This window comes from Falco naumanni, unplaced genomic scaffold (assembly GCF_017639655.2).
Source record: "Falco naumanni isolate bFalNau1 unplaced genomic scaffold, bFalNau1.pat scaffold_103_arrow_pat_ctg1, whole genome shotgun sequence".
Classification (NCBI taxonomy): domain Eukaryota; kingdom Metazoa; phylum Chordata; class Aves; order Falconiformes; family Falconidae; genus Falco; species Falco naumanni.
Genome location: NW_024427356.1, coordinates 62,961 through 77,301, shown reverse-complemented (window position 1 = coordinate 77,301; position 14,341 = coordinate 62,961). Strand labels below are relative to the sequence as shown.

General features: G+C 42.5%; 1 long non-coding RNA gene across 1 annotated transcript; it reads left to right on the top strand.

The window, feature by feature from the left end:
- Positions 1-1,643: 1,643 nt before the first annotated feature.
- On the top strand, positions 1,644-9,698 carry LOC121081987. Its single transcript, XR_005825868.1, has 4 exons — positions 1,644-1,694; positions 7,532-7,565; positions 7,648-7,714; positions 9,623-9,698. It is a non-coding gene; the product is annotated as an uncharacterized LOC121081987 (long non-coding RNA).
- The last annotated feature ends 4,643 nt before the right edge of the window (positions 9,699-14,341 follow it).

Genomic DNA, 14,341 nt, shown 5'->3' with positions numbered 1-14,341 from the left:
GGAAACACTCCGCTTATTCTTGCTATCTCTGAACGTCATGAAGATATAGCAGAGTTTCTTCTGCAGAGAAGGAGCTGATGTGCATGCTCGAGATCACTGGTGAAAGGTGAGCGGTTTGTCAAAACTCTGCATGGGTTACTTCAGTATTCTTAGTTGGATTAATCGGAGCCTGAGAATGAGCTCTGAAAAAAAAAAAAAACCGGGGAGACCAATAGCGAGCTATTTCGTGTGTGACTTGTGAAGAACATCTGCACTTGGCTGTTGTCATACTCTCGGTGGGTGCTTTCCTCGTTGAGGATTACAAGAAGGCATTGTCCTGTGGTGGGCCCTTCTGGCAGGAAACATGCTGTTAGCTCAGCAGCACTGCCTCAGTTTGTAAAAAAACATCTCCTGGCATAGTGGCATAGTTTGTACGTGAGTGTTGTCTATTGTGGAAGCTTGTCTGAAGATTGAAGGTTTGGTTGTTTTGACTCCCTCTTGAATTTTATGGTTGCTGTTATATTTAATGAAAACTGCGTTTTCTTTTGCTCATTCAGAAGTGAGGCACAGTTTTTGAGAGCAAATAGGAATAAAAATAATTACAGTGTCTGTGTCAAATGATCTACTTCATAACATTTTTTGGTGTTTCAGAAACCCCACTTATGACTGCAGCATCTGGTGGACAGCTTAATTTAATAAAAAGTTCTTCTTCGATATGGTGCTGATTCTTTTCATAAAGACACTAACGGATGGACGACTGAGGATTATGCTATTACTCATGGATATATCTAGGTAAATTTTTGACTTTATTGTTAGAATAGGTTGGTCAGCTGTCAGTGTGGGCTTTTGAATGGTTTTCGGTAATTAGCAGCACGGTTTAATGGTGTGTTGAAAGCTGTCCTGAAGCTGTGCTCAGTGACGATTTCTGATACGTATCGTTCCCGTGTGTCTAGTATTAATCTGGATGTTGAAGAAAATTTCCGCCCTGAATTGTTCTGTAGATTTCAAGTTTTGACGCTAAGCTTGCACCTGCCCAATACAAACTCTAAAACATGTCTGTATCCTACAGTTACCCAGAGGTAGAACGTGCAAACTGAAATGCATGTCAGTCCCTCTCCTCAGACCAGCACCCATTGTCCTTACTGACTTCCACTACAATGAGCAGGAACTACCAGCCTTTTGTTTCAGAGATCTAACATATCCCTTTTGTTAAAGTCTTAAGCAGTTCACCCCTCTTATGGGTAGCTTTGTACCTGTGCGTATCCCTTCTCTAAGGTGGTTATGTGTGCTTAACAGCTAGGCTGAAAATATTGTGCCGAGCTGGAGCTAATAGCTTCGTAGGTGTGGATATGCACCTCTAGAGTGAACATGACTGTAGTGAACTTGAAGTAGGTAGTAGTCGTGCAGTAAGTTCTGTGTGTATTACTCTCAGTGAATGCATACAAGTATATGAATTCATATGGCTATGAATACGTGTAGGGTGGATAAGTGGCTGTTAACTGTTCTATTAAACTGTATAAGCAAGTATGTGGTTGTTTTTACCAAATATGTTTCTTCTCTTTCCCTATATAGTCTTTGTAAACACCTGGTGGAATACGCATTCCGGGGGAGACAGAGACGAAGGTGGTGCACAAGGCGACACAGTACCTGGCATTTCCTCACCGGGGCCAGAGCTGCTGGCTTGACGTTGGGTGCACCTGCTGTGGACAGAGGAGGTAGGATCTTTAATCACGCAGGAGCTCACGAGGGAAAATCACTGTGGCCTTTTCTTTAGGGGGTTTGTGTTGTCAGCGCTCACTGTGTTTGCCGTTGACTTAGTGGAGGCATCAGGTGGGGTAGTGCAAGAAGCTTTGTGAATATGGCTGACTTGTTGCTGGTTGGAGGTGCTTCTTGTCGGGGTGAAGGCAGCTGCGGTTTGTGTGCTACGGGCCCACTTACCGGGTTGTTGCGTTCTGCCTGCCAGATTGCCCATCTGTATAGGTTTTCAGTACAGAGAGAGAAGGTGGGACAGGGAAGGAACTAGGTGAGAGTGGTTTTGGGTTTTGGGTGGTGTACTTGTACCTGTAGGATGGCCATTCAGATTGTGAAAATGAATTGCAAAAGGTTCATCCTGAGTAGTTGTTCATCTTCCTGTAGTTGGGGAAGCAACAGATGAGTGAGCAGGACCGTACATGTCTTGTTGATTTCCACTGAGTTTGTGCAGTGGTGTTTAATATTAATAGTTTCACCTGCACTAAGCTGCCTTTAGTGAGTTGTCTTATTTCTCAGCATCAGTTACGATTGTTTCTGTGTAGGTGCTGTAGAGACATACTTAGGAAAAATCGTCTTGGAAAAGTCACTTTGTTAGAAACAATAATGCAGCTTCTGTGTGTATTGTATCTTCACGGACATAGTTTGATTTCCAGTAAAAATAAATAACACTTTTCTTTTCCTTCCAGTAATTTTATGAAATAAACTTTAAAAAATCTACATTACCTTGTGATCCAGAAAAACAATTTAATTGCCTTGTTATCAAAAAATTAGCTCCTTCAGTGAGTTCATTTTAAATTAAAAAAACCAACTCCTTAATTTTTAAGATCCAGTCTATGCTTACGAGCTCATATAGCCCTAGAGGAATCTTAGAAAACTAATCTTTTAATATAGTACAAGACAGTTTGATCTTTACCTCTCAGGCCCTACAGTGGGAAGTTCTATCCTTTCTGGTTTTTTTAAGGGTGTTACATCAGAACTTTGCGGCAAGTGGGCAGCAGACAGTGTTCAAACACAGTTTATTACTCCTTTTTTAAATATGTCATGAAATATGAGCAAAACATGGGATATTTTTCCGAATTCACTTTTCCCAGATAGGGGAGTTTAATTTAGAGCCAAACTTTGTTCCTTTGACTTAGGAATAGTTGCTTTGATCTAGTCAGAGATTTGTAAAGTTTCTTGATAGATTGAAGGAAGATGTAGAGGTTTTTTTTTTTTTTTTTAATTTTGTTTTTGGAAAGCGCATGGTACAGGTAGTTTAATCAAGAAAATGTTGCTTTTACCTAAACAGCACTCTGTGGCTGCCTCCTGTGCATGTAGATAATTGCTGTGGTACCACATTGTGATGACTGACAGGCCTGGGTTATGTTAAAGTATGTGGCTTGAACAATAATACTTGTATATTCATTTTGGAATCACACCCTCAGGGAAATATGGGTTCTTGAACCAAGTAATTTGCTCGGTTCCTTGAAAACAGTAATACTACTAGCATAAGTCAACAATGTTATGGGAAATCCTCACTTGAAGAGGCCTAGTAAGTGTGAAGAGCATATTTATGTGGGTTAAGGACTTGGGAGGAGAAAGAGTGTGCTGTGTTCTCAAACTGTTTATAGTAGGGCTTGTTTTTCTTGAGTAGTACGAATCTTTTTCTCCTTGTGCTCAGTCTCCTAGAAAATGACCCCGGCCTATTGAGTGAGAGGGATTAGTAGCATGCAGGGAGCACTTGGTGGCATTGATTCTGCAGTCTCTTGCTTGCACCCACATAGCACAGGTCCTGCATCCTGAGTCCCTTTGATAGGCTGCAGTGGAAGCTTTGAAGCCCCTGTTAGAGGAGAAGCTGAACTGATCGTGAGACAGCGCAGGAATACCCACTTTGAATTCTTTGTTTTAATCTTGCTCTTCATTCCTGTTTTTCTGGGATCTTCAATGTAGTCCTTATTCCTTTTGCACTTGTTGAACATTCTTCAAAATACTCGCTTCTAGTGAGCAAGTCGGTATATTTAAGAAGTTGGCTCATGCTTATTTGAGTGTTTACTTTTTGTCAGAACATGAACCTTTTTGTTGATTACAGACAGACTTGCAAAAACCTCCAAATGAATGGCTTCCACCTCTAGCATATCGAATGACAGACTTTTCAGATTTGAAGCTGGAATTTCTTTGGCAAAAAGTAATTATGCATTTTTTCTAAAAGCGAGGGTTCAGATTTCTAGTATGTCTTCAGTGGCAGCTTTTTTTAGCTGCCCCACTGCGTATTGGTGTATTGTTCCTTCAGCGTTTCCCTGAGTCCCTACAGAAACCGTTGGTTTTTCATCATAGAGCTCTTGGAAAAGAAACAAGTGCTTCAGTGTGTTTCACATTGCTTCTTCATTTCTCAATTTTCGTAAAAAGTGATACAGGAGATATAAATCAATCTTGAGGTCCTTTTTTTAACTCTTACATGTGTATTTTTGATAGGAGTCCTCTTGCCACATCCATTCCATGTATTTGTGGTAACATCAATGTAAGCGGGACTCCCTGTTGCTCTGAGGCAAATGTTATGGCCTTGTCACACAGACATTTGGTGTTGGGTAGCTGCAATAACAGAACCACACCATTCATTGATATGTAAAATTTTATTTTTTATATCAATGAATGGTGTGGGTCTGTTATTGCAGCTACCCAACAAAGTAGGATGAGTAGAGCAGGCGGATGGTGATTTATATTCTAAAGCTTGTGTTCCACAACACATAGACACGCGTACACACACAAGCACACATGCGTGACACTCACACCAGTCAGTGCACCCGTTCTGGTCCAGTTGTGGCCTGCCCTGTAGCCCTGGGGGAACAGGGTATTCACTCTGACTGCTTGTCATGCCTGCGTTCTGGCTGGTGGCGTAGCTTCTCTATGTGAACAGTTCAGCATGGTCAAATCAATATATGCAGGGCTTTTACCTTCAGACTGAGGTAGGAGGGGGCTGTGTTTGCATCCGGCACCATCGACACAACTGGCTAGCGTATCTCCAAAGTTTGTTGGCACCTACAGATTTTTGGGATGCTTAGACGGAGGGATTTTGAGTGTGCCGTACGTATAAAACACTCTACAAATATGAAGGAATTGTATTGGCAGTCAGTGCTGGGCAAGGACTAGTCAAGCTGAGAGAAATTCAAAGTTGGCAGTACAGTAAACTGCCAAGAATCTGTTTCAGTGTTTCAAAATATTGGAATATAGGTATTTTACAATGGAGCAAGTAAATTAAGTTACACTGTTTGACACTGTCCCTTAAGAGTAGAGTTCTGTAGGTTGTGATAGGTTTGGCTTCTACTTCTTGTAACTGTAGAGTAGGCTGATGGTCACAGTACATTCTCCCATTGCTACAGCTTTGTTAATGTACTGGTTAGGTTTTCCAGATTTCTGGGAATTCACATTTATTCTGGTGTCCTTGTTTGGTCTGTCCTTGACACGCCTTTCCCTAAATGGATATCGGAATGCCACAATCTCCTAGCCAGACATCAAGAACAGGAAAACCAAAGAAAGGTATTCTATACAGTAGCATTTCAACTGTGAAACATGTTGTGTGATGTACAAATACTAACACACCTGTGATGTTTATTATCTTGGAGGTCTCTATTCTGATGGTTTTATAAATCAGGTTTGAGAGCAGGCTTTGGGCGCTTTTTGTTTGCGTGTTTTGCACGGGTCCTTTATTACTGAATTGAGTGATTGCTTTGTGTCATTAGTGATAATAAATAATATTTTAAAAAAAAATAATGCTCTTCTGTTACTCCACAATGAAAATGGACTTCAATTAAAGTAGAAACAAGTGATCCCTAGATACTACTTTTCTAGATCCCATTTCTACAGTAGGGCATCAAGATCTGTCTGAAAACTATCTCATAAACTTTCTCTCTTGCTTTTTAAAGGAGAATGGGAACTGGTTTTGATCATTGCTTAAAGTTACTATCCATGGAAAGCAAAAGTTCAGATAACTTACTCAACACGATATGCCCTTTGTTTTCTTTTCCTTTTAATGATTTTGTCTAAGACCTCGATTTGGCTGTCATCATACAACTTTATGGAAGGCCACCAATCTCCTATTTATAAGCAACTTCATTTTGTGATGAGAGTTAATGAGAACTAATTATCGAGGACTTGAGGAATGCTGAAATGGATACGATGTGGAGGCTCTATTTGTTTTTCTCCTTTCTGTCCTGGGAATTGAAGAGGCCTTTTATTTCGTCTTAGTTGTTGGTAATTGAGAGGTTTTCGCACTCTTCAGGCTGGATTCCTGGAGTTCAGATTTCTTTAGTACATCAGTGGTGTGCTAGAGTGCGCTGTCGTTGAGTTTGCAACATGTGCATCTGGGCCACGCTGCCATTCAGAGGGACCTTGACAAGCTGGGTAAATGGACTGTCAGGCCTGTCTTAACAGAATTCAACAAGGGCAGATGCCAAGTCCTGCACATGGAAAGGAACAACCGTTTGCTACAGCACGTGCTGGAGCTGCCTGGCTGGAGAGCTGCTTTGCTGGGAATAGCCAGAGGGTCTTGGCAGAAAGCGAGCTGAGAATGAGCCAGCAGGGTGCCCTGCCGGCTGAGAAGGTTAACGGTGTCCTGGGCTGTATGAAGAGCAGCATAGCCAGGGGACTGAGGGAGGGGATTGTACGCTGCTACCTGGCAGTCCCTGGGTTGTGTCCAGCTCCCTGGGTATAATTCTGAGGCCCCAGTGCAAGAGAGAGTGGTCTTTCATCCGTGAGCGAGTTCAGTGGAGGGCCATCAAACTTTGCCAGGAGCAGGACTACTTGCCTTTTGGGGAGAGACTGGGGGAACTGGGCTTGTTCAGTGTAGAGAGGAGATGACTTTGAAGGGGACCCAGTAGCAGCTTCCAGTACGTGTAAGGAGAAGACAGAGACAGGTGCCTCCCAGTGGTGCGTCACATGAAGCAAAGGTACAAGAGGCATAAATGGAAGCAAGAGAATTTCTAATGGAATGTGGGCAGCTTCACCATGGTGAGAACAGTAAAACAGAGAGGTTGTGCAGTCTCCCTCCTTGAATGGTTCAAGATCAGAGTGGAAAAAGCCCTATGCAGCCTCATCTGGCCTCAGAGCTGAGTCTGCTTTGAGGAGGCGGTTGGCTGAGAGACTTGCCGAGGTCCCTTGTGACCTGATTTATGCTGTGATCCTGTGTGCAAGTTGCTGTCTTAACATGGATGAAAGCTTGGAGCGTAGTATAGAATGCCCTGGTTACGCCTGTTTTGCCTGTTGAATACCCTTTTTGGTGCAGCGTAGAGAACTGCTGGGGATTCTTCTACCTGAGGATAAGTTTGCTTTAGATCTTGGTTATGCTTTTTGATGTTTTTTACCTTTTCAGGATAACCTGTAAGTGGGTAGAGCACCAGCTAGTATAGTATATAAACCAGTAAAATCTCTGTCAACAGTGTGTGCTTGTGTGTGCAGTATGAGTACTTCAGCAGTTCATTTATTTACTGTCTTGCTAAAGCACCAGTATTTTGTTAACTGTTTCTTAACGTAGCATATTCATGCTATGCTGGGTTTTTTTAGTTTAGAGGTAGTTCTTAAACTTTTAGGTATAAAAGTTCAAAGGAGATATAACTCTAGTCTTTTTTGTTTTGTCAATTCAGTGTGACTTGAAAAAGCAGTTGTTTGGAAATGCATGCATTCATTCATGCTGTCTTACGTTAAGTTGAATCCCCAAAGTTTCGTTCTGTTATGACATGTAGAGTTGTCCAGGTTAAATGTTTGTATGTGCTGGTTGATTTTTAGCATGCCAAATCTAATTTCAACATGTCAATTAATGTTTGAACAGCAATAGACGACTTGTCGCAAGGAGACTCAATCAGGTAAGACTTTAAACATACCCAGCACATACCTGAGGAATGATTGGCGAGACACAGTACTCATTTTGCTTTACTTTTTAAGAAGCTTGGAGAAAGAGGGGAGCGATGTCAGTTGGCATACTTCTGAGGAAGAACTCGATTTTACTCCCAAGGTATGGTGTATTTACAGTAAATGTCCTATAAAAATAAGTGATCTGAAGGCAAGTTTTCTGGGGGATTGAAAGAAACTACAGTTCTAGCCAATATTGTTTTCTCCTTAGAAGCAGTCTCTGACCTGCCAGCCTTTCTTTTGCTGTGAGTTTTTCCTAAAAGACCTGTAGCTGTGGCCGAGCACGCAGTAGAGTTGTGGTTTGAGGCAAAAGAGCCATAGGCGACGAGATAAACCACCACAGTTTTGTTTGTTCTTGGTCATTTGAGTCAGATTTTCAGTTTATAAGTTACTAATATAACCTGTTCTGTTCTTCCCCAAACACTGTTAATGTTTCCTGTAAATTTCGTGATAGAATCCTAACTGATAAAGGGCACTTTTTAATGAAGAGGTACTGAAAGCCTTCATCACTTAGTTCTCCTTTCCTCCTCATCAGGTTACTCAAGAGTGCTCAGCGGATGAGTTACTCAAATGGGTCATCTTTTTTTCTTCTATTGAGGTGGCATTCTGTGCTTGCATGTAATCTCACACTGCATGTTTTCCCTCCTGTTTTTTGAATGCTTAGGCAGTATTCTTTTTGTCAGCTACAAGCTCTCAGGCCTGCTTTTTTTGCTAGTGTTCTGAAGAACTATTAACTTCTGCAGTGATGTCTGGAGCATCTGTTCTGTTGCTCTGGGATTCTGCAGCGATGAGGAACCGGTGTTCTAGTTCAACCTACTCTGTAATACTGGAGGCGCAAGCATGTTTAGTTTTAACATGATTTCATTTTCTTGCACTGATTTAAATATAAATTATGCATTTTTTGGGCATGTTTTTGAAATGTAAGGATATTCTGGTAAGTGTACTTGCAGGGGACTAATCAATGCATTAAACCTAGGGGTTCTTAACAGTTACTTCCCTTGTGCACACTTGCAAGTAAGCATCCAGAAGCTGCGATCTTAAATATAACTGAATTTTAGGGAAGTACTACAAATATTAAACCCAGATTTTTAAAACTGCTATGCCTGTAACCATAGTTGTGGAAACAATTTTCAGAAGGGTGCCTGCATGGTGTTTTGGGGGTGAAATCCTCACTGAATTGCGTGTGTGAGGAGTGTTTTTGTAGTTAGAAGTATAGGATGGAGCCAACACCTGACCACTATCAAAAGGACAGCCTGATTACATTTAGTGTTCAAGGTTTGATGTGACCAAAGGATTTGTTGTTGTCGTTAGTGTTCTAAAAGAAAATAATCATTTATTTACAGAAGCTGCAGAAGCCAAACTTGACATTGTTAATGAATGCTTTCCAGCAGTTCGGGAAAAACAGTAAGCTATTTGGAACAGATTGCATAGTATACTAATGTTTAAAAAACTACTTAGCAAATCTACTTTTATATAATTCTTTTCCTATAGTAAATGAGAAAAGTAGCATTTTGAAAACACAGCGCGTAGGCATTTCAGAAAACATAAGTCATGTTGTTAAAATGAAGGTATTAATCCCCTCCTAAGCCTTTGTCCCTGGCCAAGTCCTTCCTCCATCCTGCCCATCCTTGACTTGGTTCCTTTTCCAGACGTTCCCAGATTACTCCATTAATCTGGTAACATGCCTGTTGCCATTTCCATAACTCCTTTTGTTGTTTTGACATAACTGCCATGTCTCCAAAGACGGTGAATAATGAAGTATCTTGCAAGTCGGTACCAAAGCAAACTGTCTTTCAAAATCTAAATAATTTGCAAGATAAACAAGAAAGTTGGAACAAGAAAAGCATGATTGGGGTGAAGTTTCACAGAAATGACTCCCTTTTTGCAGAATCTAAGATGACAAACTGGAAAAAAGAGACACCTCAGCTTCTCTCAGATAGTTGTGGTCTTAAGGAGAAAAAGTCAAGCTTCAGTAATGGCTTTGAAAGTGATAATAGTTCTTTGTCAGCAGGAAAAAACCCAAGGCTTGAAAGTCAAAGACCAAACTCTGTCTTTCTGGAACATGTGGATGATGAAGATACAGAAGAGGAGCAATGTGAAGTAGATAACAAAGTCTGTGAAGCCCTGAAACAAGAAAGTGAACACTTGTGCTTGAATAGGCATGAAGAAAACGTAAGAGCAGCATTTCACTCGGGCACCAAAGTAAGTTATATAAGGATGATTCAATCACAAAGGTATTTTCTAAGGGTGATAAAGGTAAGAACCAAAAGGTAAACTGGATTTCTGTTAATATTTCACGTATATCCATCTTTTGATCATCCTTTTTTTATATTAGAAAATGCCTTTACTCCTAGCCAAAGCAGTTTCTTAGGTATAAGAATAATATTGGGCAGTATTTTCAATATTATTTTATTGGTTGCAGTGGTTTTGCAGGAAAACAAATAGGCAGTATAGTTTTTCTGAAATAAATTCAGTTTTTCTCAGTTGTATGTACAGTTTTTATCTGTCAAGATTTATTGCCATTTAGTAAAATACCTGGTGTGATGGCTGAAATAGAGGAACCAAAAAGTTTGAGTAAGATTGAGAGCAGGAAGTTAGTGATTTTCCTGGAGCAAAGTAGAGGAAGAAGAGCGTGTTCTGGAACGATGTACTGAAATGAAAGCTAGAGTTAGGCTGACATGAAGAATTGCTTCTCCGGAGCTTTGCAGAACCAGGGCTGAGACTTAGGGCTAATGTCATTGCTGTCTCCTCAGAGATTCCCATGGAAAAACTGAAGGCCTTGTAAAACAAAGCTCAACAAAGTTTCCCTGTTGTCTTACACAGGAAAAGCATTTTTAAAGTTGTCGATGGATGGCTAAGAAGGTGCTTGTTTCTGCTATTTCCAGCTGTTTGGTCAATCTCTTCTAGGAAAAATCACCTGAACGGGAAGAAGAGGAGAAGGAGCAGGAAAAGGAAAACACTGGTGAAGAGCTACAAACTGCAGTTGTTGAGGGTGTGAAAAACTCTATTTGTAATGATAGCCATCAAATCCACAGTGCTTCCAAAGACGACACTGGTGAGAGAAGTGAGTTAGTGAATACTGATCCCAGTTCTTCCTCTATAAATATTAATGCACAGAAAATGAACTGAAATGGTGATTGACTTCTGAAACAGTAGGTTTTTCCCTTGCCTGTGAACCCTAGTGGGCATCGGCAAGGAGGAAAGTAGCTTTTGTTCCTTTTCATTCATTCCTGAAGAACAAATTGTGGCCTTGGATTCCAAACGATGCTACATGGAGCATGTGTCATTCTTGGTTTTGTTGCTGTGTTCTCCCTGAAGCGATCAGAACAAAACGCACAGTTGAAAAAGAGGAGGATTAGAGAGTCTTGGGTGTGACAGTAGTATTCCCCTTTCTGGCCCGTACTGTCAGACTGAAAAGTTGTGATTGCTCTTGGCTGAAGCCTGGGAAATATTTGAGTCAATCTGAGAGAAAGCTGTTCTGTTCCAGTGCCTCACCTTGTCCGGTTTTAAAACGTAGAAAGTCTCTCCAGTGCCACGCTTGTGTGTGCTCGAAAGCATTGCCATGTCAGTCAGGGCTGAGCACTCTGGTACTCACCTCAGGTCTTGGAGCAGGAGGAGAAGGCACACTTTCCACTGTCTGTCTCCAGAGAGTAGAGTGGTGTGGTAGATGTTACCAGAGCGTGTGTAGCTGCTGATCAAATGCTACAGAGCGGGCCTGGCAGAACCTGCTGTATTCCAGGTGTTGTGCCTATACATGTTCTTCTGCCTGTGCACTTTACCATAAGCCTGCATTTGGCACAGTGTGAGTAGTCCTAGCTGAGGCTGGAACCAGCAGTTCCCCTCTGCTAGGACGGGTGCCCTCGCTGGTCTCTAGCTCCTTTCCTGTTTTTTGTGTGCATGTCTCCACAAGAGCGAATCCTGAATCAGTTTTACCTAACGGACTGTCCAGTTTTAAAACGTAGAAGTGAGCTTTTATCGATGTCTGCCTTAGGCATGCACTTACGGTGTGGGTGCGCGCTATAGCAATGAAGTGCTTAGTATTTGTTAATTAACACCAGCTGTGCTGTGCACAGGGGAGGTGTCACAGCTCCCCTGCATCCACATCTAAGTCTTATCTTCTAAGCAAAATTGTGGTGTCCATGTTACATGATGGGAGTGATGGCGCATATCAAATTGTATGGTAGGAAGCTGCCTGCATTTTTCTGTTTGTGACCTGAGTGAACATTGGTGAAGCGACAGAAGAAGTCTGGTAAGCGTACCTTCGTGGAAGGAGAGTAGGAGCAGCCCCGTCTGTCTGACCGACTGACCACCCGCTGCTGTATGTGGGTGGAGAGGCTTCTAGGAGTAGCACTTAGACAATGAAAGTTTGTAATAGGAGTCACCTACAGGAGAAAATGCCAAGAGTGAGGTTGGCCCTGTGACTCATAAATAGTGAACCCTTTTGTATTTTTATGATTTTATCTATGTTCTTCCTGTCTTGCTCGCTTTTCTTGTGCGAAGAATGTTGTGTCCCTCTCCAGCAGCGAAGCTTTGTGTATTGAAAGGCTATTAGGTAGAAGCCATAGGATTATGGAGCAGGAAAGGAGATCAAGTGATTGAGGTGAAAAGAATCCATCTCTGTTTTTAGATGCCACACTTGACCTGCTGGGACTTGTTTCTTTCTGAATACTTGTTCCTTCAAAATGTTCAGTGTGCCTTCCACACAAACAATACAATGAGTTGCTGCTTCTCAGTTGTGTCTGGAACTATCTGGAGTCCAGTTCTCAGATGTAACAGAGATTCAAGGTAGGCACCCCATAATGGGGAGCCCAGACTGAGTGAGTGACTGCTTCCGAGGAGTTTGTGACCTGTCCAGTATTACGTAGAAATTCTGAGAGAGGAAAGGATGGAATCCAGTTTTCAACAGTAAAAACATCCGGATCATGGGTTATTTCTCCACATTTCACAAGCCTGTCTTTCATTCAGTGGCCCGTCCATGTCTTCTGGAACAGATGGGGCAGCAGTCTGACTGAAATACTCTGTCTAGATCCATGTCTAGAGACACATTTGTGTCATGCAAGGAATAAAGCTGGGGTCTTCAAGATTTCAAGCCTGTGACTTTGTTGTTCATGATTTTCTGTGCACAACACATAGGGAAACTGAAATTGCTGGAGGAATACTGTGTGGCGCACAGTGTGTCAGAGATACAGAGGTGTATATCTACGTATGAGAGAGAGATGTTGTGCATGTTTAAGAAACAGGAATGGCCTCTTTGTGACCATATGTAGTGATTTTCAGCAAATTTCCCTTATACATTAAAAAGTAGAATGCCTTGGAAGAAAGGAATTCACCCAGATGCATCTTAAATCTGTGTTATGATAATCTTCTCTCGGAGTGCACAAATTTGAGGGGATTTATTTTATGTTAAGATTTTTGTCACAAGTAGGATGATTCAAGATGCACGCTAGGTGTAAATAAGTAGTATGAAGTCATGCTGGTTATAAAAATGTGTGGTTTTTCACTGCAGGTGAGAACTCGGGATCTACCTTTCATATGTCATCATCAGCTGAAAAAGACGACGTGAAGGATGCCATTGAATATTATGGGGTGCAGGTATGTAAGCCCAAATATTTTGGATTACAGTCTGATTCAGTAAGTTGTATTATACACTAAGGTAAAGAAAACTTACCAGTCAGTGAATAATGCTGAAGAGAGAGTCCTGTAGGTGAAGGCTGCGTTACAGTCTGAAGGAGAGTTGGATACAGTCGTCTTACGGTGGGGTAAAATCCCTGTCACTATGTCGGATGCTTGCTGTTACACTGATTTGTTTTCAGTTGGTTTGCTTACATTTTGAGGGGTGTTTTTCCTCTTGTGCACTGCTGAGAAACAGTGCGGGCAAATGCGGGGGTTTTTGCCTGTGCAAAATGCACATCCAAGTGAAGAGGGAGATTTGTCTATAATATGCTGATCTGTTTGATGAAACATGCCGGTCTTCCTCTTTGTAAGACAAAGGTCAAAGAGAACACCTTGAAATGTGGTGACCTTTCTGATGCTTCCCCAGCCTCTGCAAAATGTGCTCTTGTTTGGCCACGTGAAGTGTTTGAAAAGGGTTTTCTCGGAGGGTATCCTAGAGGGGAATAAGGCAGGCGTCCTGCTTGTGGCGGGTGTGCGGGGCAGGGCTGCACAGCGGGGTCTGGCGTCCTCTGGAACACCCCAAGGGACAGCGTAGCAAATGATTTCCACCCCACAGCCGGGCATCACGAGAGAGGGACGTGCCTAATTCTAGCAGGCAAAGCGCAGGACTTAAGCCTGTTGCAAGGTGGTAGTAGTTGGCCAGTGAGCTTGGGAAGGGGGAGGGTGAGACAGGTGGTGTCTGAGGTGCTCCTTCCCTCTTGTGAGCGGAGGGGTCTTTGCCGCGGGAGAACAGGGCCTGGCTGACGAGAGGAGCGCGAGGAGCGTGAGGGTCTCAGCCCGCTGGGACACCAAGGCTGCAGGCCCTGCTCAGGAGGCACCACGAGGGGAAGGGGCGTGTGGGCAGGACTGTGACATGGGGCAGAAGCAGTGGGAGCTGTTGAGAAACAGAGCGTGGGGACAGGGACTTGAGGGGGCTGGGTAGGGTTAAGGCATGGTGCGGTTTTCCTGCGAGCTTGGGTTCCTGATTCCTGGGATGAGGGCAGGAGCAGGCAGGTTTCCCTAATAAATCCTTTCCTTTGCACCTTGGAGTGGAATTTATTATTTCTGAAGCTTGGGT